Source organism: Podarcis pityusensis, assembly GCF_964106645.2.
Source record: "Podarcis pityusensis genome assembly, chromosome: 4".
In the NCBI taxonomy this organism is placed as follows: Eukaryota; Metazoa; Chordata; class Lepidosauria; order Squamata; family Lacertidae; genus Podarcis; species Podarcis pityusensis.
In genome coordinates, this window is record NC_138027.1 from 47534932 (window position 1) to 47560942 (window position 26011).

The following is a 26011-nucleotide window of genomic DNA, read 5'->3' on the forward strand; positions in this document are numbered from 1 at the left end:
CCAAACACAGCAACAGAACAGTACTTCCGGAATAATAGACAGTTTCAATAAATGTTCTTCATCAGCATGTCAAATGTCCACAAAGGTACACCAAATAACCATGGATCAGTTGTCACTCAAAAGTGTGGTACGCTGAGGAGATATGACCCTTGAACTGAAAAGGTTCCCATGTTTCACTCATTTTGGAGAGTCGCACCTTTCTTGCTCCTGCTGTGATCTTGTCTCTTTTGTGAGGTTAATTTGTTGGAAGCCGGCAGATACCATATCTTAGGTTGGGACCATCCTTTGGATATGCTTGCTTTTCATTCCACTGCAGTCGTCTGATCCTATGAAGCCAATTGCCCACCTGTTCCTTCCTGTCAGGTTCCATGGCATTTGCTTGAACAGGCAATAAGGGAGAGAAATGAAGCATGGAATTAATAAACAGGAGATGCATGTTTATTGAAGAAATTTTAATATAGCACCACTAAGCAGACATACACAACGACTGGGCATGGCAATATGCTGAACAAGCACCTAAAGGACACCAGTAAATGAAAGGAAACTGAAAGGTCACTAGAGGTCATTATTTTCACATACCTTTGAATAATGAGAGCCTCACACATCCGCCAGAGGAGAACAAAATGTCACATTCTCTAGCTAAAGGTCAGCGCCGGTCATAGGTCAGCAAAGTGAGGCCAGGAAACAACCTAAGAGGTTAGGATGAGTGCACAAAGAAAGGGCAAAAAAAGTCAATGAAAGCATGCAGCTGTTTTGAGATGAAACAACTGAGGCAACCTTTATGCTGACACAGGCTAAAAACTAATGCCTCTCTGCCTTTGCTGACTTTTTTATTTTTTAAAAAAATATTCTGGCAGTTTTATAGGGCATTGGCATTAATGTACACAATCCTGAATTAGCTTTTTGAATTGCAACAGTTTGGAAGTTCAGTGCAGTCATTTGCAAAAAGTCAAAACCGTGACATTTTTATTTCAAATTATTTATGTCACAAGCGACTTCTTCCAGTGCTTTCAAATTTCAACCTCAGCCAGTATCTCTACCAAGTGTGATAACAATCTGAAACAAATCTAAGTGACAGTCAACATTGCTCTCTGGATTGGGACTCCCTGTATTTGCTATTTTGAAAATGGAATAAAATAAGTACGCACAGATGTGGGTTAGTGCAGTCCTATGCATTTCTACTCAGATGTAAAGTTCCACTGAGTTCAATGGGGTTGACTTGCAGGTAAGTGGGTATAAGATTGCAGCTGGGCAGAGCAATCCAACCCCCTGATCTACTGTTCTGAAGGGGTTTAGATGGGGCAGAGGTACTCTCCACCTAGTGATATCCAGCTCCATTGGACTCCACAGCTGGCAGGAGGCCCTTCTGTATTCACAGGGTCTCAATGTGGGTGGGTGGAAGCATCCTGCCAAATGGGATGTTTACAGAGCTGGGACTGGGCCAGCACTGAATCCGCTGGATCCTGTGCTAACTCTGCTTCCATCAAATGATGGCAATGGGCCTAATCTGGGACTCTTCACTGTGCCAGTTCTGATAAAGGGAGATGAACTATGTATAGTGAGAACCTAAGTGTTTTAACTGTTGCCCAAAGGTAAAGGGACCCCTGACCATTAGGTCCAGTCATGACTATGTAAATAAGGGTGTATTTTGTTTGCTTTTTGGTTACAAGGCAATACATAAATATTGTAAATAAACACACACACATGTCTAACCTAGGCTTAGCTGTAGTGAAGTATAAATCAAGTTGGAAGCAAAGTACTAAAGATAACATTTTGATGGAGCATCAAAACCTAAGCATCAAGCAATTGCAGGAACGCCAAATGGGACATAATTGCTTTTGAGGATGGGAGAATTAGCCTTAAAACAATGTCTGATGAAGAATTGTGTGGATAATCCCACAAGTCCAGTGGAAATTGTGATTCCCCCACTCACATCCTTGCTCTCCATTGCAACCTTTCACCAGACAGGAACATCAACATGGGAAGGAAGTAATATAACATGGGAATTTGCAATGCAGGCATGATAGCTACTGCTGAAAAGCGGGGGTGATCAATCCTCTAACATGTGCAAACCTTTGGGTACAGAATGGAACTCCCTAAACTGTGCAATAATCCTAATTAGAATCCTGAAAAACACTGTTTTTAAAAATGGATTCCAGTTTTGCCAGTCTCCCTTGATAATTCCTTGATCTTATCTATGTGTGATGTTGGTCATATGTGAATCTACAGCATGATGCATGGAAGCCTGCTGATCTGGGCTTTTAAAAGTTTTATGTGCTTTTATTTTTAATCTAAAGATTTCACACACACCCTTCCTTATAGGTTATTCATGTTATATTCATGTTATTAACTGTGTTGGTTGAATGTGTCCCTGAGTGAATGAAACTAGTTCAACAACAAAAGCTCTGAAAGAGACTTTGCTCTCAACTGACAGACTTCTAATAACAAAGAACCTGTCCTGCTGATTTTATTCCTGGGGTGTCTGCTACGCTGCTGAGATGAAAACAGGCTTCACAAATCCCATAAGATAAACAAAGGCATGTGAAGGGCACATCCTGGGAGCAGCACAGTCACTGTGACTATGAGGAAATCTGCTCACAAGCCAACCACCAGTTGTCAAACCATGGAAGAAACGGGGAATGTTTCCTCTGTGACAAGCTGAACATCTCCATACCAAGCTCTAGAGGTTCTCTGATAGCTACTTTTTCTGGTTTACTACTCATTGCCCGCATGACCTCAAAAGGCAGTACATTGGTGAAAGGTTACGGTATATTTTTTCAGATAAAACAATAAGAAGATCCATAGAATAACAAGCCAGTTAAAGAAGTGAGGGCAGGTGAGGTTTGAGGGCAGTGTCCTTTGTGTCCCCCTGGGCATGTGAGCACCAACATTCTGTGTCTCCTCAGCCAATAGGATTAGGGAAATTTCCCTCTCCCTAGGTGAGCCCTGGGCCTTTGAGCTGAACATGTGCCCTAGGTGTTGCTGTCAAGAGTTCACCCACTTGCCCATATCTGATTCAAAAGGCACCCTGAAATACCTCCCAAAGCCCCAGGCTTTGGGTAATCACTCTGCAGTGCCCCCAACCCAAAACTGCCCCAGTGTTGTTGGTTTCTGCTTTCCTTCACTGTGCAGCGAAAGGGCTTGTCACGAGACAGGTGTTTACATTCCACAGTCTGTACTGTTGGAGTTTCTCACGGGAAAGGGAGGCTGGATGTGACGTACACTGGTTTCCTGTTTTTCACTTTGTGATTCTCTCCGAGCTGTCGAGGAGAGAGGATGCATTTTCTGCTCCGGCAGAGGCAAGATGTCTTTCTGTAATATACCAGCTTTGAACTGTAAATAAAGCAATATAGAGTATGCAGCACGTACTCCTCATCCTTCCGCTGGGCACGAGACTCTGCTTTAAATCAACACGTGGTTATGGGCTCCAGAAGTCGAATCGGAGTGCCGGCAAAGGATCGGAATGCAGAGGGACAGATCGGATCGGAATCTGCTCTGCGCGTAGAGGTGATTGATGAGGTATGTGCTACTGCTCCGGGCAGCCTGCCAGCTTCTAGTTAATGGCTTTATGGCTTTATGGCTGGACTTTGAACCTTTAAAGCCGGTTTTGCCGGGAATAGGCAAAAGGCTCCCAGGCACAAGTCACTATGCTGGGGAAATCGAAAGTAACTTTTAAGTGCGCTTTTGGAATAAAGCAGCTGCAGCAGTGACGCAGCAAGATTTAAAGCAGCATATATGACGCTGAAGGCTAATGCCAGAGTCATGATGGCCCTTCAGGATGCTTGTGGGATTCCTAAGCTCAACAAGAAAAATTATGCCGACTGGGTTCTGTATGCAGAGGCAATTCTGCGGAAAGAGGGTTTGTTTGAGGTGATTACAGAAACCCCCCCAGCTCCAGTTACAGATGCATGGGAAGCTAAGGATTCCAAAGCAAGGGGAACTCTTACATTGATAGTATCCCCGGAAGAGCTCTGTCTATTGCGTGATAAGACCTCAGCCAGAGAAATTTGAGACGCTTTGAGAGAGGCTCACTTAAGGACAGAAGCTGGATCCACTATGTTTTACTTTAACAAGCTGCATAATATGGCTCTTGCTGAAGGTGGAGATGTGCGTTTACATCTGATGGAGATGCAAAATCTGAGACATGAGCTGCAACAGAGAGGACTCAACTTTCCAGAGGCTGTGTATTCTTTCATGATACTACAATCTTTGGGTTCAGGTTGGGAGTCTGTTGCAACCCAGATTGCTGTGCAGCCAACCGCTCAGCTAACAGTGGACTATGTAACTGCCGTGATTTTAAATGAAGCAGATCGCCGGGGTGCTAGCTGCATGGGCAAGGGGGAGTCTTCACAGACGTCATCCCATAGTGCAGTGGAACCACCAGATGGCGCCAAAGCTTTGAAGGCAGTGAAATGCTACTCGTGTGGACGTCTAGGCCATATGAAGAGGGAATGCAGATATCCCAGGGCCAAGACAGAACAGCGCAGCGATAGCTCATCGCGCGGAAAAGGCCGAGGCAAAGGCAAAGGTCCGGTGTCTAGGACAACGCAGCACAAGGCTATGGTTTCACGCTTCACTCCAAAGGTTGCAGAGGTCCAGAAGACGTCTAGATCTTTCTTCGTTGTTGATTCAGCGGCGACCCACCACATGTGCAACGATAAGAGACTGTTTGTGTCTTTTACACCGCAGGAAGGTGCGATTCACCAGGCGGATGACCACACTATTCCCAGTAAAGGCTACGGAACTGTTGTTCTTCACAGTTTGGACTTATCGATACAGAATGTGCTTTACGTGCCAGACGCCAAACATAATCTGCTCAGCGTTGGACAGCTGAATGAGCGGAACATTGACGTTTCCTTCAAGAACAAGAAGTGCATCATCACAAAGAAAAATGATTATGTATTGCATGCAGAATATGTTGATCGTTTGTTTGTTTTGTATTATGATGATGTTGAAAAGGATGACACTTGTTGCATTGCAGGTTCTAACAAAAGTTTGCATGCAGAATGTATTCACGATTTTCATAGAAAATTTGGTCATTTGCATTTTGAGGCAGTATCTAAAATGCCTGCCTTGGTTGAAGGTATGACTATTAAACCCTGCAGGTACCACATGAAGTGCAAAGCATGCGCAGCAAACAAGGTGAAAATGGCTGCGAAAGGTAAGGTGTCTAGTAGGCAAGCTACGGAACCATACCAGGTTGTTCATGCTGATTTAGTTGGACCACTAGCGCCCTCTTTGGGTGGAAATAGGTACTTCATGGTTCTCGTTGATGCATTTTCCAGATATATTTTTGTGTACAATCTCAAGCAGAAATCAGAGGCTTTTCCTAGGTTCAAGGAATTCTGTGCTTGGTTGGAAAATGTGCACGGTAAGAAGATAAAGACTCTTTTCACTGATCGCGGGGGGGAATTCACTTCTCAGCAGTTTGAAGCTTTTCTGACTGAGAAAGGAATTCAACACGATTTGTCTAGTCCTCGCTCGCCATGGCAGAATGGACTTGCGGAACGGGCAAATCAGACATTGCTTCAAGGGTTAAAAACCTTGCTGCATGATGCCAATCTTCCAGAGAGTTATTGGGCCGAATCTCTCTCGTGTTTTGTTTACAGTTACAATCGCAGGTTATCTTCAGCGATTGGTTGTACCCCCTATGAGAAGATGTTTGGCAAGAAGCCATACATCAAACACATGAAGATTTTTGGTTCTGACATGTGGATTCACTCACCACAAAATTCCAAGTTAGACAAGCGTGGATTGCATGGTATCTTTCTAGGTTATCAGAAAGGGTCTTACAGAATAATGATGACTGACTCTAAGACAATTAAGCTCACGAGAAGTGTTGAGTACAATGCAAAGTGGGGGGAGAATGTGGGAATTTTCCAATGTTATCCTGATGACGGTGATGAGACTGAGGATAGTCAAAAGCAACCACAACAACCCACACCCACTGATGAAGGTTCTGAGTCTGAATCTGAAACTGAATCGGGTGATTCAGAGGATTTCAAGAGTGCGAAAGCCTCTATGCGACCCTCTGAAAGCTCTGATCAAGAATTGGAGGAACCATTGTTCACAGTAGGTCGTTTTTCTCCTAAGAAGGAAGAGGAGAGTGTTGAAGACTTAAGGCTAATTCGTAGGTCACAGAGAGCCACAAAAGGCAGACCTCCAAAGAGATTTGCTGATGAGTTTGCTACGATAGCAGTAACAGCTGTTAAAAGCTCCAAGAAGGTATTTGAACCTTCAAATTTCCAAGAAATCCAGGGTTTGGATTCAAAGGAAGCTGAGCCATGGTTAAATGCCATGAAGGCTGAGCTTGATTCCTTAGAAAGGAACAAAACATGGGAGCTAGTTCCAGTAGTTCCAGGAATGAAACTGCTTGGAAGCAAATGGGTCTTCAAAGCGAAGACAGATCAAAATGGCAAGATAGTCAGACACAAAGCCAGATTGGTAGCCAGAGGTTTTGCACAGGTACCAGGTGAAGACTATCACGAGACCTATTCACCCACAGTGAGATATGAAAGCATTAGGCTTATGCTCAAGCTAGCTGCAGAGGGAAATCTGCACATTAGTCACCATGATATTAATACAGCTTTTCTGTACGGTTCTCTGGATGAATCACTTTATATGCTTCCACCTGATGGCGTACAGGTAAAACAGGGATTTGTTTGTGCTCTGAAGAAATCCCTTTATGGTCTCAAACAAAGTGCACGGTGTTGGCACACAAAACTCACTGAAGTATTGTTTTCTCTAGGTTTTCAGCAAGGGAAAGCTGATCCATGTGTATTTGTCAAAGAGGAGGGGCAAAAGAAACTGTACTGTTTGTTTTATGTTGATGATTTATTATTCTTTTGGAAAGATGTCGCAATGTACAATAACGCCCTAGCTCAACTGAAAGAGCACTTTGACATGAAAGATCTTGGTGAGGTAAACAACTACCTATCTCTGGAAATAGAGAGAGATCAAGATGGTAACATTCTAGTACACCAGTCACGGAAAATTGCTGATGTGTTAAGCAAACTAAATCTGATGGATGCTAACCCTGTAGACACACCGATGACAACAGGTTATCAGGTAGATGACACTGAAGAAGCATTTTCTGACACTACACTGTACAGAAGTGTGCTAGGCAAGCTAAACTTCATTGCCAGATGTTCAAGACCAGACATTGCTGTTAGCTGTAATTTGCTAAGCAGACAAGTCAACAATCCTAGTGTCAAGGATTGGAAAGCTCTGAAACGCATAGCGCGGTATTTGAAAGGCACTATGCATTACAGACTGAGATTTAACAATCAGAAGTCTGGTGGTCTTGAGATATTTGCAGATGCAAGTTTTGGAAGTGACACTACAGACAGGAAAAGTACGTCTGGAGTTTGCTACATGTACAATCAGAGTCTGTTTGATTGGTCATGCAAGAAGCAAACAACAGTTAGCTTAAGTACTTGTGAAGCCGAACTGAATGCACTGTCTTATTCACTTAAGGATTGTGAATGGTTAGTACAATTGTGCAAAGATATGAAAATTCCTGTCAAATGTCCAATCCAGGTTTACCAGGACAACAAAGCATGTTTGGCTTTGCTGAAGTCTGAAGGTTGTAAGCAAAGCACGAAGCACTTGCAATTAAAGTTGCAGCATGCTAGGGAATGTATTCAGAAGGGACTCGTAACGGTGTCCTATATGCCAGGTAATGAAATTCCTGCTGATGTATTGTCCAAGATTGTATCAAGGGATCAACACTGTACCTATGTGCAGAAGTTGGGTTTGTACTGATATTGTACGAACACGCTGCCCAGTGATGTTCACAGAAAGGGGGAGGATGTTGGTTTCTGCTTTCCTTCACTGTGCAGCGAAAGGGCTTGTCACGAGACAGGTGTTTACATTCCACAGTCTGTACTGTTGGAGTTTCTCACGGGAAAGGGAGGCTGGATGTGACGTACACTGGTTTCCTGTTTTTCACTTTGTGATTCTCTCCGAGCTGTCGAGGAGAGAGGATGCATTTTCTGCTCCGGCAGAGGCAAGATGTCTTTCTGTAATATACCAGCTTTGAACTGTAAATAAAGCAATATAGAGTATGCAGCACGTACTCCTCATCCTTCCGCTGGGCACGAGACTCTGCTTTAAATCAACATTTACTTACTTACTTACTTACTTACTTACTTACTTACCTCTTTTTCTTTAAGGTGTTTTTGTTAGGATGAGGTACGTTGGATTGAGAGGTGGTCACTGGCCCAACATCACCAACCAAGAGGCAGTTCAGTCCCCTTCTCATTGTCACCCCTGTCCATGGGACTCCAATTCCTCCTCCTCTAGGAGAAACCAAATCAAATCTCTTCCAAGTCGGGCTGCGGCAACCTCACCCCTGCTAAAAGGGGGGATACCATTCTTATATTGAGTAATATGAAAGCATAGGCAGTTTAAAAACAATTCTATGGGTAAGGGAATGCCATCCCAGGCCTCCTCTCCTGCTGCCCCACTGATCAAACATAGAAGGGCTTGGAGTTTGACTCTTCCTGTTAGAGCTGTATTGGCCATCCACCTCATTATCTTTTTTGCTTTGATAATATTTTTTTATTATTACGGTGGTGGTGGTGGTAAAGCATTATCCCTACCCGACCCCCGGCAGCCCTCCACTGTGGAATATATATATATATATATATATATATATATATATATATATATCTCAGAATTCCACCGGTAAAACATTTCAGTTTGATACACATGAAGTCAACTCTCTTCTTGCTCCTCTGCCATCCTCTTTACAGACCACTTTGCTGTCCATGGAGCCCCTCTCCTTGGAACTCTTCCTTGCCCTGTAAATGAACTCTCATGGGAGTTTATTCCCGTTCAAAGAAGTCAATACTTATTTTGGTCCCTGGTGTAATGGCAATACTTTCCCTGTTTAATGCACCTATAAAGCAAACCTAGAAGCCATTAAGTAGGAGATAGTTGCAAGCTGATAAATAATTGGTAGACTTGTATCTTACAGATTAAAGGGTTTATTATGACCTCAGCTTCTACGGCTAATGATTGGGTTTATCAGATGCAAGGCTGTGCTCAAACCACAGGAAGGTCAGAGGGTGTTCCACCCTATACTATGATCACTTGTTTTATTTTAAATGTATAGGGCCATCTATCAGGGTCTTCATTTGGTGCCCTGGTTCTTATTGTGAGGTGTTCCTGAATTAGAAAAGGAAATAAAAACCATCTCTGCCTCTTACTCCAAAAATTGTAGAGGGTCCTTTTTGCTCTTTGGGCAGAGTCAAGAAGTCTAGGTCATCACTGGGGCTGTCCTGGCTGCAAGACCTGCACATTAAAGTGGGTTCATTGGGCTACCTTCAAGTCTTCTTCTTCTATAACTGTACCTTCTTTTCTTCTCCAGTAAAACACCTCAATCCATCTTCCTCAGTCTCTTGACTCAGCTCATAAAATCCAGGTGTCTTGTCCATTCTCCCCTTGAAGGGGTTGGTGCCTCTGAGAATGCTAGCCAGCCATGCCCCATTCTCCTGACAGTGTCCCAGTCATCTATCCTGCCTCTTGTCTCTCTGACTATGTAGGGGAAGCTCTGCTTTGTGACACTCATTGTCTCCTCTGAAATTTACATTGCTATAGAGGCGGGGACAAGTGCCCAGCCTTTGCTGTAATGCTTTCAGCCATGTTGACTTTCAGTTGAGCCAGCTATGGCATGGAGCACTTGTCTTCAACCTCCCATATTCATATAAAGTGTGGGGGGGGGGGGAATCAAACATATCCACCTCCCAGAACCACACTTGTCCCTGTGACCACAAAAGCCCATTTCCAAACAGGCAACAGCTAATAGAATTGAGTGTGCTATGTGTCTTAATGAACTGGGAAATGACAGACAATGGCCATTGTGATCCAAGGGCTTAATTCAGTTCTATCATGGAAATCACTGATGTCAGGACTTTTTGGAGGGATTGCTTTGGAAAATTGCACTTTAGCTAAAATAGGCTACAATTGCCAGTAATGTATTGATTTGTGATGTCAGTGGTTCTGTCTACTGGAAGTGCAGGAGGAGGGAGGGGGGGAAAACATGCCATTTTGTTTTTACTGTTGAAAGAAAATATTAGGAATTTAAACAAGTTCCCTTTCCATCCCAATGAGTTTACCAAACAATGAATCAGAGGTCCTTTTAAATTAGTAGAGTTAAACACATGGGTGTTTCATCAAAGAGGGAGCTGTTCCATCATAAACAACTTTGAGCATTTAAGGAGACAAGGAGGAGGTTAGAAAACACATCTCAATGGGACGTATTCATGAAGGTTCTACCACTCTACTCAACAGAGTAACTTGTTATAGAGATTTACATTCAACATTAGCATTTTCATAAGGATCCTAGAACCCTCGATACTTCCAAATACGTGCATTTGCAATTGCACTTTTCATTTCCAAACAGTAAAGTACGCAGTATAGGAACATAGGAAGCTGCCTTATACTGAGTCAGACCATTGGTCCACCTAGCTTGCTGTTAACTACCCTGACTGGCAGGAGTCTTTTCCAGCCCTACCTGGAGATGCCAGGAATGGAACTGGCATGCCAACCATGACCACTGCCTCTTCTAATTTAGGTCACTTGACTTTTATCTTTTTTTTTTTTTTTTAATGATATTTATTGAAAATTTTAAAATAACAGAAAAAAAACAAAGAGAAAAAGAAGGAAAAAACAAGAAAGAAACAAATAACAATTAAACAATACACATTGATAAAAGTCAAAGTCAAAAAGCAAAAACAAAACAGATAACACATCAAAATCAGAGAACAAAAATAAACCACAAAGATTTAAAAACAAATCCAATATTCCCAAATCCTTAACTGTCATTACCTTATTTCATCGACCTCCTCACACCTCCCTTTTTTGTATTTTAGTTGTTGATTGTCACAGCAAATCCTTTCCATTTTTCATAATATTCTGTCATTAAATTACCTTACTCTATTTTAACCTTATCTTACCATAAAAAACCCTAAAACTTAAAACTTAAATCTTATTTATAACAATTTCTCATAACCATATCATATTCTTACATAGTTCTTTTTAACATTTCTGCTAAAGCCAAATCATTTCATTCCAACATTATTCTAATACTCATTAATTTTAAAAAACATTCCTAAGTAGAATTTTTAAAACTTTCTTCCAATCTTCATCCAACGTCTCTTCCTCCTGGTCTCGGGTTTTGTCAGTCCTTTCTATCCCATCCAACTAGTTCATTAACCTGGTAGCCTTATGTCCAAGGCCCTTAAGTCTCTTCCATGTCCCTTCCGCAGATCTTCTTCATATTTATACCTGTACTTTACTTTGTCTTCTGCTCCTTTCACTTGTGGAGACTCCAGCTTGACAATATTTTTATCCCTTCTTGACAGATCAGCCCCTTTTCCATAGTCCACACTGAACTCCATGTGATATTTAAAGGCATGTTTTAAGGTCCCTCCAAAGTTGAGGATCCCCACAACTCCAAACTCCTCCCGGCCCAACGCCAGACTTGAAAAGTCAAAATATCCCTGCATAGGGGGGTCTATCCAGCCCCCCATCTCCAAGCCAAACAAGACTCTATCTCTCCAAATCTGGCTTTTTCCAGGTTCATTGGTCAGATCCAACAACTCATGTTCCTGCTGGGCCACAGTTCCCTCCATCTCTGCCTCCCGGGGTCCAGCCACAACCTCCTCCCTCATCTGATCTGTCAGAGCACACTCCTGAATTGATTCCTGAGTGGGTTCTGTATAGATACCCACTACCTGTCCAAAATTTCTGATCGCAACAGTCATCAAATCCGTCTTCTCATGTAACTGTTCCAACAAAGCACTTGTCTTACAGAAAGCATGCACCAGAGCCTCCCAGTACATTGTTGTGCAAGATCAAAAGTCTGATCCCACAGTCGTAATCTATTGCAGCTGCAAAGCTCCCCAGTTTAGATTCAACAACAGTTTCACAAGCTCCCTCTAGGGGAAGAACTTCTATTTGTATCCATCTCTCTCTCTTTTTTTTTAAAGCAGATCTAACAACAAAGTTTCCTTTTTCAGATATTTTGTCAATATTTTGCTCCTTTTGGCTGCGAAGGAGAACAATGGAATCACTATGTTCCTCTTCTTTTAACTGTCTGTCAAAAACGTTTGTCTAAAGTCAATGAACTCCGAAAACGTCTGTCCTGACACCCCGTTCCCAGGTTCAAGACGGTGGTAAATTACTTTTCTTTACGCACTCTTCTGCAGGTTTAAACAGTCCAGAAAAAATCCCCCCTCTGTAAGGGGATCCAGTAATCTTAGATGATGAAAGTTGATCCTTTACAAACGATTTTCTAAGCTTTAGCTTGCCATGTCTTTGCTTTAATCTTTTTACAAAGAGCGGAAGGCTGACTTCCTGTTTAGACCTTCCCGCTTCAGCGCCAAATTAAAATGAATTTCCTAGTCCAATTTTCCGTTCTACTCACGGGTCGTTGTTTAGAGTCCAATTGTCCAAATTTAACCTACTCATGGGTAGTTGGTTTTGTAGCCAGATTGTCACAGGAAAAAGGTAGCGCTCTCCGGTAACGGCTGTGCGGCTTCGCTCCATGGAAGTAGCAGTTGACTCTCAGCACCGCGCCGCCTGCCCCGCTTCGCTCCGGAGCACGTAATTGGGCTCCTTTACAAATTGGGGGGGCGTAAAAGGTGCCCGCCGAGTCCCACGGTCACAGGCTTCATCCGCCTGTGATTTTTTAAAGGGTCCCCGCTTCGCCGTAGCGGAACAGACCCGATTCCCGTAGAGCCAGTCCCGCCGGATCAGAGGGAGTCCGCCATTACCAATGGCGCCACCCCGGAAGTCCCCACTTGACTTTTATCTTAACATTGTGATCATTTGCTTTCCCGTGTTACTATCCCCCTTACGTTATCTGTGATGGCGTATGTAAATTAACATGTTCTGTTTTCTCTAAAGCTGGTTACCGGTATATTATTTGTGCCACTGGAATAGTAACTGAGTAGCAGAAAATGAACATCTATACAGCAACTCTTGTGCAAATAAAGAATGTGAAAAGCCACAGGTCCGGGGGTGGATTACCATATTTCTGTCCTGTGACAGTTTCATTTCCCCTACAAACAGGTTCTGTTTTGTCCTGTCTATGGGTTGAATTTTTAGGGAAAATCCACCCACGTTAAAAACGTCAAAAACCGCTTTGCTGTATTCATTCTTTCTTTTTGTACTAGAGACAGGGGTGCAGATAAGGATCCATTTTCCCCGCCCCCATTTTACTAATCTTACTATCATCTGGCTTAAGATGGTCTCATGAAGGGGTACTAAGAGGAAAGCAGGCCTCAGTGTCATCTGGACAAATGGCCCTCTAGTCTCTGCTCACTTGGGTTCGCTTTGCTGCAGGAGCAGCTTGCCCAGCAGGGCAATAGCCTCGTGGCAGTGGAGTGGCAGCCAGTTTAGGACTTTGCGGATGCACCAGCAGAGCCAATTGGTTGCTTCTGGCTGTGCATCTGTGCAGCTTTGACTTCTCCACTGCCTAGCCCCTCCCCTCACTGGTGAGAAACAGCAATGCTGCTGTCAGGAGGTTATTGAGGTGACTCTGCCCCACCAGCTGCTCTTTCGATATTGTGAAATGGGGCAGAGGGCCTAAGTGAGCTAAATGTTCTTGTTGTGGTTTATGAGGCAGTCGGGAAAGGAAGGGGTAGAAGGGTGTTTAGGGGAGGGGAAAAAGGGAATTGGGATTGGGGGGCAAAATAGTTGGGGGGATTGGTCACATGGGTCACCAGGTGGAGGGGTGAACCAAAAAGTCTTCCTGGCTATGCTGTGCATCCTTTCCTTTACATGGTGATCTGAAAGGGTGCTTATGAACAGTATGAACACGCTTGGGGACATGCCACAGTGCCACCTGTGACTATGGAACTCATGGTGTGAGGTGCTGTGGCATTGTTCTGTGAGTCGTAGCACAAGGAGCTGTCCTGGTTGTGCCTCCTTGTTATTAAGCATCTCCATGTCTGCATGGCATGTGGATACCATTGCACTACATCCCCTGGTTAAAAGCCCTTTGTAATAATTCCAGGGCTCTAAGACTGTAGCTCCTCCTACCACCCCTGCTTTCAGATTATATTTCCCCCTGCCTTACAGGATTGGTCACTTCTATTATATGCTGACCATGCACTACTGTAGCCCGAGCAAACCTCCTGCTTATCCTCATGCCTAATTGTTACGTATAGGATTGGTCAGCCAAAGTCAATACAGTACAATGATCTTTATCCAAAGATCCTGAAACAATTATCTTGGCAAAGGCCAAAAACCCTGGCTATCAATAGTGCCTATCTTTTAAAAAAGAAAAAGTTAAGTTATTGGAGAAATGATAAAACAAAATATTTGTTACTCTCCTTCAATGTGGATTTATTGAGGTTAAACCATGCCAGCTCAACCTAGTTTCCTTCTTTGATCAAGGACTGAATTAGTAAACAAGAAAACCCCAGCCGATATATCTTTTGTGAGGCTTTTGATGTATTGTTCTATATGACAGCCTCATAAGGGTACTTGAGAAACCCTTACTACAAGGAATTACCATTAAACGAGTACTCGACTGAAAAACTACACTCAAGGGGTAATTAATGGATCAGCATCAAATTTGGAAGGTATTTCCAGCTCAGTGCTGGGTCTAGCGCTGCTCTGCATTTCAATTAATGATTTGAAAGAAGGCATGTACTAGACACAAAGTGTGTGATTTGCAGAAAACTGGAGAAGAAGGGATTGCAAGTGTTTAAGAAGAAAATAAATCAAAATAATCACAGCAAAACAGGTGAGATGGGCTGATAGTAAGAAAACACATAGCCACATAGAGGTAAGATTCTTCAGCCACATATTGTTCCATCATCTGGAACCATTCCGTATCTCTAACACATCTCTAACATATTATCTTAGATCATCACCTGCCTTTCCCCCTTATAAATATAATTGTCTGGTTCTCCATTGAGTTCTGCATTCAGCTTTTGTCTTGAGAAACACACAAGCAGTCAAGCTATGAAGGTGATGGCTAACCCTTCTTGTTTATCCCCAGCATCTGGTAACTTAGACCCGGGGGGCACACCTGTGGCCCTTCAGATGTTGCTGGACTTCAGTGCCCAGTCAGGGATGATGATAGTTGGGGGTCCAGCAGCCTCTTCCCCACCATTGACAAAGATATACTATACTTTTTTTTAACACAGGTATAACAGCACTATCAAGAAATAGGTGCAGGGATTAAAAGGATTTAAGGAGGCTATTAGGGTGGTTCTCCCTTCCCCATCTCTATTAAGGGGGCTATTAGGGTAGTTCTTGTGCATTTGCCCCACCTGAGAGTCAACAGCATTGGTCCTACCAAGTAATGTAATATTTTATATGAGATGGATTTTACATGTATAATTAGTATAATTGTCCAGAAAGGGCAATATATATGATCCCTCCCCTTTTGAACCTTGGATGCCATGCTAAAACCCTTTTTGTTCATACTGGCTCACTGGCATCACATTTGTATGCAGTGCTAGATCAGAGTGTCTGCACAGTTAAATTGCTTGGTGCTACGTGACATCAGCTTTATTACGGAGCTCGACCACTTCTACAGAGTTACTTTGGCCCATAAATCACGTCCTGTAGGACAGAGTGACACCTCCCCCCAATGCAGATGGTCAACTATGCCATTAGCCATATTTTCCTAATTACTAAACTATTGGAATGTTTGTGTTGTTTTGAGGACTTTCTCCAATGAGAAGCCATTGTAAAAGGTGAAGCCTTTCAATATATTCATTAATTAGATGGTTTAATCTAATAGCCTACCATTGTTTTAATAGGTGGCAATCACTTCCTGCTAAATTTTGAAGTGCTCCTTGTAGTGGCTTACGCAGAGATCTTAAACCGAGTGGAATGAAGAGACGTGCAATCAGCGAGTTTACAGCTGGTCAGAGAGTCAACATGAGGTCACTGTTTGTCAGACAAATGATGAATTTTTAAGGGTGATGCTTAATACTGCAACCTTTTGACCCTTCCAGAAATCGAGTAGCAGGCGGTCACGAGCTTCAGCAAATAGGTGAAATGGGAAAAGCAGAAAACACAGCTTATTGCTTGACCTGTTTGTTAAGGGCTCTTTGCCTTTGCACAGATGGCGCGATAGACGCCAATGGGATTCTTTGCTTTTCAGCTCCTCTCTGTAAATACAGCTTCATGTTGTGCCCCTCCTAATGAGCTGGAGAAATGCCTCGGGATTATGCAAAAGCCACACCATTTGACCAGGAAACAGTCTGTGAGGTAATGTACAGTAAGCAAAGCAAAGATGTGAGAGGAATGAGACCACATTGACAGGAATGGTGTGATTCAACATTCAGTGACTCAGGGTTTTAGAAAGGGTTCCTGGGGGAAGCAGTCAGTTTCAGTACTCACCTCATGATATTGGACAGCTGCATTGTCTCATCATCAATTCCCAGCCACTGAAGACTGTTTTCTTAGAGCCTTTTAAATACAATCAAAGAAGGACACCTTGCCAGGAAGGAAGCGGGTGGGGTTGGAAGGAACACTGTACCCAGAATGATAAATAGTGTATACAAATGAAAAAGATCCACACATCACATTTACTTATTTCATTTGCTGCTTCTGAAAGAGACGACACTCTAAGGGTGGCCGGTGCTTCAGCCATATTTCAAAAAGTAAAAACCAGGACACCCTGAATGTTGTTGGGCTTTTTTTTAAACAAAAATTCCAAAAAAAAGAAAGGAAAACCACAATTCAAAAGAGAAGACAAAAGAGAAAGCATAAAGAAAGAGCTACAGCTTAAGGGTTACACAAGATTTGAACACCCAGGACAATCAGGTGCACTTGTATACGAATGTTTCTTTACATGGAACCACAGGCAAAATGTGCGAGTAGTGGGAATATGATGTTGTGAAGTCATTATTACCAACCCACATGTTGCCAGTGGGGGAATTGAGGCTGAGAGCGTGTGGCTTGCTTAAGGCCATTTACTGATTTTGTAACAAAGGTGAAATATGAACCAAGGACTATCTTAAGGAAGGGGAACCTGTGGCCCTTCAGCTTTTGCTAGACTCCAACACCCAGCATGGATGATGGAATTCAGGATATCTACAGAGTTCTCACCCCTAGACTACATGATTCACAGCTCAGTCTCTTAGCCACTTCAATGCAGAGAGCTGTCCCACACTTGATTCTGAATTAACAATATTAGAAACAGACCTCTAATAATTTAAATGCGTGTGGTTAGCCCAGGTTTCTATTAATAGGAGGAGGATAGAATGGCTTCAGTAGGTCATGGGGGTATCTAATATGTCTTTTCCATTCTGATCTCATGAATTCCATTGTCCAACTTCATTTTGCAGCGGGGCCTACCACTGGAGTTTACAAACCACCGGAAGCCTTAGCACAAGTAATATCATATTTGCTTTACTGCCCTAAATGTCAGCACATATTTCTCCGCAATGCTTTTAGGATAGCTAAAAGTAGCAAAGCACATAAATAAGAGGGTATTATATTCTGGGAACAAAGCTGGGGATTCTTTCACCTTACATATAAGATGTGTACTACCATCACACATATATAGGCTCTCTGTTCTTTTTACAGTTAAGCTTCTTTAAAAAAAAAAAAAAGTTAAGCAAAGGGAGTCTCTTCTGGAGGCTTGACATGATTCAATTCCCAGAGGGAAGCTAGAGGAACTCCGGTGACTTGCTCAGCTCCATGTTCAGATGAACTTGGACTGAAGGGAAGAGGCAAGATTTGCGAACGTAATTTTTGCCTGGCTCTGTGTTATTCACCATCTTCTCCAAAAGACTGCTGGAAAGCCTTGACTGAGTCTGCATTTTATCATCATAACCCCAAGCATCCATAGACCAAAACCCCCAAAGTCAAAAAGCAGTGTTTAATGCTTATGCTCTAGCCTTGAAGAGACAAAGCCAGCGGAGGTTTCAGCCAAAACGGAATACGCTGAGAAACACGGTGGCAAGATAGATATTGGCTGATGGGAACAAGGCAGGGCAATGACGCCTTTCTCAATCTTTTCCCTTCTTCTTCTTCTTTTAATGATAGACTGCCGCTTCCTCCTGCCTAGTGGAGTAACATTTTGTTTTTCCTGGTGCTAGAAGTATTATTTGCCTAAAGCTTTTCATCTCGCTAGCATTAGAACTACAGTAGCTGTATACGAAAGAGGGACTCAATTCCTAAGTAAACACAGGAAACTACTTTATATCAGCATAAACTGCTTGTTCATCTAGGCTTGTATAATCTATTCTGAAAAGGTCCCTAGCAGAGGTCTTTGACATCACCAGCTACCTGACCCTTTTTACTGGAAATGCCAGGGATTGTACCTGGGACCTGAAGGAGCGTCTCCACCCCCATCATTCAGCCCGGATACAGAGGTCCAGCACCGAGGGCCTTCTGGCGGTTCCCTCATTGCGAGAAGTGAAGTTACAGGGAACCAGGCAGAAGACCTTCTCGGTAGTGGCACCCACCCTGTGGAATGCCCTCCCATCAAATGTCAAGGAAATAAACAACTATCTGACTTTTAGAAGATATCTGAAGGCAGCCCTGTTTAGGGAAGGTTTTTATGTCTGATGTTTTATTGCTTTTTATTATTATTACTATCATTAATTCTGTTGGGAGCCGCCCAGAGTGGCGGGGTGAGCCATGGTACTGCACACTGCTGTCTCTTTCTAAGCAACATAGCATACTCAGACTCTAGACTAGGGTTTCCCAAATGTCTGCATTTGCTGAAGCCTTGATGAGCTTATAAAGCTGTCATTGATGCAAACCCAAATTCTTAGAAACATACACGAAATAAACTGAAGAAATATGAGTATATACTCCAAATTCATTAGTCATCCATCACCGTTACTAGGAATTATGAAATGTAAAAAATAAGAAAGTCCAACCGTAAAGCAGCATGGTTTGAAAATAGTGTTGTGTTGTGGAATCATCTTATTAAATACAGAGGTGCAAGGAAGATGCATTCTGCACATGCTCGTGCTCTTTATTTCTGAGGTTCATAATTCCTAACTTAATATTTTGCACTATATTTGGTAAATGGATTTTCTATGTCTAGGTCATTTTCTGCCCCCTAGGTCTTTATTCACAGTCCCATTGATCCCTGGAGGCCAATACTGACCACTGGGAAACCCTCCTGTAAACTGACCACACTCACCCAAGGTAGGCCTTGACAGGAAGGACTCACTTTTCCACTTCAGTCTCGCTCAAGCAACAATACATTCCTGAACTTTGTCCTGCTCTTATATCCTTTAGTTTGTTTTCGGTCCAGGCTTGCCCATCAGTCTTGACTACTGCCTTCACCCCATGGTTCCTGGTTCCCAACTGACCTTAAGATCCATGTCCAGCCTTGACAAACACTGATATATTACTACACCATGTGGAGGGCAGGGACTGTAAGGAATTGGCTAGTACTTCAAATCCCATTATTTTCCTCATTTTTTGCTACTTTTCTTGTTGAAAATGAGAGTAGGAGGCTGACAGAAAAGTCTGGGGCAGGGGAACATCAAATTCTCATGACCCTGCCATTTCAGTATTTGGTTTGGCCTTTCTCTCTATATTTTTTTAAAAAATGATTTTGATGGAAAAATTCTGATGATCTTGATTTAGTTTGCTCTATGACATTGCTATTTTCTCCTTCAGAGTGATACAGAGATTTGCTCAGCCTGGCTGAAGCTTGATCTTTGGAATTCCAAAATGGATTGTCAGTGATGAGAGAATGCAAGGAGCTCATTGCCAATGCCTCTTGACAGAACAGAGTCAAAGTACAGTCTGATCTCTGATTCATGGTCAGCAAGGACGGCACTTTTCAGTATACTAGCACACCACAGTCACTCTAAATTGTAGACTTCATAGGGGGAAAGGGCGTAAAACTCGTCCTCCATTAAAGAGCAAAAGGTCTCTGTGTCATTTGATCTAAAGAACACCCTTGACTTGTTCTTATAACCTTCTCAAGGCTGCAGCGAGACAGTTTGAAGAAGCTAGATTTCCTTGATTGTAAGGAAATGTCCTTTATTACTTGTGTGACTTTTTCTCCAAAAGACATCTGGGCAAACACAGTAATGCTATTGATACACAAAAGAAATGGATTTAAACCCCTGATATTTGCCGATGATATTAAGTAGGGTGGGGCACAATGACTTGTGTTGACATTCATAACCAGATTTAAAATGTGTACGTGAAAGTCTGCAGTGGACTGTGCAGATTTAATAGGTCTGTGGGGAGCACACACCACAGCTGTCAGGGCAGCTACTACTAGAAGGCAGGTCCTATGGTTCTCACATACTGGCAGCTGCTGTTCAGTGATAGCATAATGTAGTTAAGAACCGCTACTGTTTGAGTCACATTTTGTTGGCTCAAGTAAATATGCAGTGAATGATATCATTTCATTACACGCTATATTTTTAATGAACGACTTGGTGTATTTTCAGAAATTTCTACAGATGGTGTCAAATCTTTTGACAGAATTTTCATTTCCGCCCCTGGAAGTGCTTGTCAGTTATCAAACCACATGGCACCCCAGGGCTACCTTTTGTCACAAGCAGTGAGCCTGCTCCCAGCACATTGTGGCTACTGCATGTAGAAAAGATAGTAACCATTTTTAGGCATTCAGCTGGGGGATAATGAATGTATAGGAATTAATGGCAGACTGCACTCAAATCTGAAGATAGACCCTGTGTTTGATGCTCTCTCTGTCTCCAGACATGCTAGGAAGTGGGTGCGAGCCAGATTTGAAACCTGGTGTCACCCTGCCATATTTTATACATTTCTTTTCTTCTGTTACATTCATACCTGAGGCAGCTAACAATACAATACACAATAGAAAATAACCAGTCCACATAACGAATTAGCAGCAACCACTCATAATCAAAGGCTGCAACAGATTGGCTGTCTGGTCTCTCCTGGAAGTCCTCCAGCAAGGTCTCAAAATCACTTATAGAGGAAGGGACTGTGATCTGGAATCATGGTAGCAAAAGCTTCAGACAGAGATGGTGGCAGGATCCAGAGCTGAGCTCCTGCTAAAGATGGCTACACACTCCTCAAGTTCACCCTGAACTGGGCATTGGGGGGGGGGGCTAGCCACTATGGATTAGGAACAACAGATCATATCCAATGAAAGGAAAGGGTGCAGTTAAAATAGATATTGCATTCACATTTCTCTGCCAGACCTTTTGCTTTGTGAGCTTCTTCCATCTAAAAACAGAACAAATGTTTTCAATATCTATTATGTCATATATACAATTTTATTTATTATATATATATATATATTTAAAATGTGGTTGGTTTTAACATGTGCATGATTACAAAACAACATAGGCATTGTCAGTGGGAAGGCAGTTTAGACATTTAAATAAATAAATTAAATGAGCTTTCTAGGCAATCTGCCTGTCAGACTACCCAGAAACAGGCTGTCTCCGAACTCCCTCATTAGCCTCAGAAAATGTGTGAGGCGATGTGAGGAAGCTACCTTCAATTGCTGCCACATTCAAGCATTGCCCTGCTTGCCCTTTAGCTGTGGCTGAATGTGAATGGCACGCAAATGCTCGAGTGAGAGACTCATGTCTCTTTCCCACCCACCCCTAGCCCAATTCAAATAGAAGGTGCAAAGGCGATACAAGGCTCCACTCTCTGGACTCAGCCAAGAAGGTTAGAAATGAAATGAGGCCACATTTTCAAAATCCCTGTCTAATTGAGAACTAGCTAACCTGGAACTACTACTGATGCATCTCACTATAGAGATACTAACATAGTTTGAAAGCACTGCTCCTATCACAAATAGTGTGTGAAGGGATAAATTACTGGTATTAAATTATCAGGAGTACCTGCCCCTAGCAAGAGATTAAGGTTTCTGATTAAAGTTACAGCACAAATTTTGCTTGAAGCAAAATCCAACGGATTTAAAATATTAGCCAAAATTCTGAGGGAATTTTGATAGAATATATGAAACTGCATCAGTTCTCCAGGTGACTAAAAAAAAAACCCCTAGATTGGTTTGTCTTTATATAGCCTCAATATTTGGATTTTACAAGTATTAAGCTCTAGTACTAGACACACTTACCTTTACAGGGCTTGCTTCTGAGTAGACAAGGCTAGCATTACGGAACCAGGGGTTGAGGAAACAGAAAGACGATTTGGGGAGAATATGGAGGTAGTGGGTTTTGAAGTGGGCTGCGCTTACCACATTGATGAATGCTAGATGGGAATATGGGGTTTTTGAACAAGAGGCCTGACATTTGAAAAGGGCTACAATGCACAGAGAAAGATGTGCCGCAGATTTAATTAGCATCTAATTAAATAGAATCCAATTAAATTAACGATGTACCCCAGATTTAATTTGCATCTAAAATAAGAAAATATTATGAACTGCACCTGGGTTATTGGGTCAGGGAATGCTTTTCCAAATGTGTCCATTACCTTTAAGGGTACTGACAAGTCAAGTATACAGGATACTCCTCTTGTTTAGTCCAGTCTGCTCTCCCTAATTAGAAGCCACATTATATTTTCATTGCAGCAATTAACACTGGAAGATGCTGCCAGACAACATTGTAATGATTCAGGACAACCATCCAACTTTGCAGAAGGGTGTTCCAGTATCTCTTTGTTATTGATGAAAGTTCATGTTTCAGCAGAGAACAAATTGCTCCCTGATGCCATTATTCTAGCCTTACACAGAGAACATATTGTGCAGCATGTTATTATCCTAGCAATAAACAAAATTGTAAGGCTCTCCCTTGAATGTGTTTGAAATAAAAGGCAGACAACTAACGGTAGTCATAAACTCATGCATACAACAAGAGCAACATAACCAATGTAGAAAATCACACCCTTTAGCTCAAGGAGCATGGCTTTTCTTTTGTATAACAAGTGGTTTGTGACTGTGAAATCCACCCATTCATTAATCTGGGGAAATGCCCAAGGCCTGCTCCTGAGGCAAATTCATGAAAATGGCAGTCTGGAATAATTTACAGCACAAGTTTACCCCATCTTGACTTAGTAACAAGAATAATGTTTTGCCATAAGACACATCCTACCCACAGACATTTTGTATCACATTTATAAGACAACTGTATACGTGTGTGTGTGCACATACACTCAAAAACAGGGTCTAAATGGGACCATATTTTATTACCCAACAGTCCTCAGCAAGCTGCTGCTGACAGCACAGTGTGATTTCAGTAGGCGGTGGTGAACTAAAATATAACATATTTCAGATTAAAACAGGGTGCTTTTGAAATACCTGGTGACACATCAAACGTCCAGAAGAGATTGTGGCCAACTTCAGAGCAGTCTGGTGGTATGCTGTACAAAACTGTAAGTAAAAGCCAAATAACTTCATGAACAGTTCTTCACCCTCTAGGGCCAGTGCTATTTTTCTAGAAAAAAGAGGTGCTGGAACTCACCATGAACACCTCCCTTGTTGTCTTATAATGGCAATGGCACCCACCTGAGAGATGCAGGAACTGAACTCCAGCGAGTTTTAATTGAAAAGAATCCCTGCTCAAGGGCATGGGTGAAGAACCCATGAGCTTCCAGATGTTGCCTTCCTCACATGCATCTCAGGGTGATGAGCAAAAGAAAAAGGGATGTTTAACCTTCCCAAGCAATTTACATCAAAAATAATTTCCTTCTCTAGCTGCTGGTTGCCCTACAGGGTGAAGAATAGTTTTATTTTTATCACTACAGGGAAGCAACCAGAAGGTTTATCTGGAAAATGGTGTTGGGTAGAGGGTCAAATCCTCCCACATTGCCCCTGATTTCTATTCAGAATTAGATTTGATCCCCATCTCCCCGTCCCTCCCCTACCTCTTAATGAAAAGCAGGGTGATGTGCAAGGATTTGCTCCTCTCCACTACACCATTTTCTAGTTGTAGAACCTATCTTCCTTGTAGGCAAGACTCTAAAGCAGGTGTCCTCCCTGACTACTGGCCATGCTTTCTGCGGCTGGTGGGAGTTGGAGTTTGGCAATGTCTCGACTGCCAAAGCTTCCTCACACCTGCTCTAAAGAAGGAGATGTTTTATCTGTGGGAATATTGCTACAATTGTTGATCCAGGACACTGAAAGAAGGCAAAATCCTTCTCCAATAGAACAAGGGGAGAAAAGCCATGGGATGATGATCAGTCTTGGAAACATCAAGTACAGTTATCATATAACTATGCCTTTTCCTCAGGCCATCCTGTATTCCTCAATAGCTGTGCCTCATATGCCAAGTGTTCTAGACTGGCCAGAATGTGCCCTTGAACTCTGATAATGCATCTTGCTTGTCTCAATAGAGGAGAGAGAGGTGTGCGGGGGTATGTGCATTAATAAGCTTACTGTACAAAAGGTAACCTTTACATTCATTCATCTGTCCGCTTTTGCCTCTGACCTCACCCACCATTGGCATGTGGCCCTTGGATCATTTCCCAGAAGGGAATGGGCCCTCAGACTGAAAAGCATTCCTCACCCCTGAGACAGATGTAGGAAGTTTCTTTGTTCTATAAAAGAAGCATCCATCTATAAAAGAAATCGAAAGTTAGGGAAACTTTGTGTAGGAATTACTAAAACTGAAACAATAAGAATCCAAGATAGTGTTCCACATATTTAGAATACTGTTTTCCAAATGCAAAGACTGCAGGACATTATCTTAGGAACAGACACAGAGAATTACAGGCTGGGGTGGGGGGAGCACCACGGATTAAAGTTTTAACAAGTGGACCAGAAAGAGCAGAGGTCTCCGTCTGGCTAGATTCCAAAGATGGTAGTAAGACACTTTAATTACATGATTGATGTAGGCTTCAAAAGAAAGCACAGAATCCACAATGACCCTAAGGTCACAAGCATTATCTGAAGAATAAAAAGAACCACCACAAATGGAAACTACCAACGATGACACCTGAGACCTCTGCCTCGGTGAACTAATCGATAGCTACTCTGTTTTGTCTATGTTAAGTTTAACAAAATCTGAAGCTATCCATTATTGAATATCACAGAAGCAATTATACAAAACATCAAACTTCTTTGTAAGATCTGCAAGGACCTAAAGGATATGGAAATAACTTTTGCATACTAATGGCTTTGCAGGCAACTGCCTATAATCTAGGACCCATTTGCTACTTAAAATAAATAGGACTACTTTAGAGTCAATAGAATGCAGATTGCCTCTTTCAAGGATGAAAAGTTTCTTTTGAAGAAATATGTGGTGGCAATAGAAAGAAGACCCTCAAGAAAATATCAAAGGTAAAGTAGAAATCTTGAGAGATGTATCTACTAAAAATTATATACAAATTTGTAGGAATAAAAATTTCAAATCCTGTTTTATATGAAATTCATCACTTACATTTGACATAAAATTCCAGGAATAGTATATACCCTTTCCCCCATGTCTTGGTTCTCATCAGAACACATCTCTCCCATGGCTGATTTCCCACCCCAGCGCAGATTCAATCACAATTCCACATATTCTCACTTGGCTGTCAAACAGCTCTTTCCTCAGGAGATGCAATTTCTGAAAAGCAAACCTACATATGATTCCAGTTTCAGGGCTGCCACTGAAACATGTAGTCCTCAGAGAATTCTTTTTGTCGACTACCTTCAACACTTAAGCCTCTTCTATTAGTTCTGTGGGTGAGGGAGCTCCATGAGATTAACAGGAAATGGGGTCCCACTGCTTGTCTAGGCAGCCTCCCTAGCTTCCTCCTAAAACACATACATTGAGTGAGGTGATCTAAAGAGTGATTACACTCAGAGACATATTTCCCTTTTCAGGCGTCCATGCTCAACTCATGGGTATTCATTTTAAAGAAATTTCTAGTTTCATGGTTAGGAACAACAATCTGGAGTAGTTTAGTATATTTTTGGCTGGCTTTTCAGAGCCTGCATGGAATTTTCCATGTCTTCAACTCCCTTCTGATTATTTTCAAATGATGAATTTCCATTACATAATGTGATCTCCATGCTCTACACTTCATTACTATGCCACAAGTTGTGTCCTGAATATAGTCTGTCTGTTTCACCCAAAACAGTGATTTGCCAAAAGCCTGGTGGAATACT

General features: G+C 42.3%; 1 long non-coding RNA gene across 1 annotated transcript; it reads right to left on the bottom strand.

Annotated features, from left to right (window-relative positions):
• On the bottom strand, positions 1–26011 carry LOC308476622. The gene is made up of 4 exons (XR_013986009.1): positions 25551–26011; positions 8160–8356; positions 580–689; positions 1–378 (listed from the first exon to the last, which is right to left on the bottom strand). It is a non-coding gene; the product is annotated as an uncharacterized lncRNA (long non-coding RNA).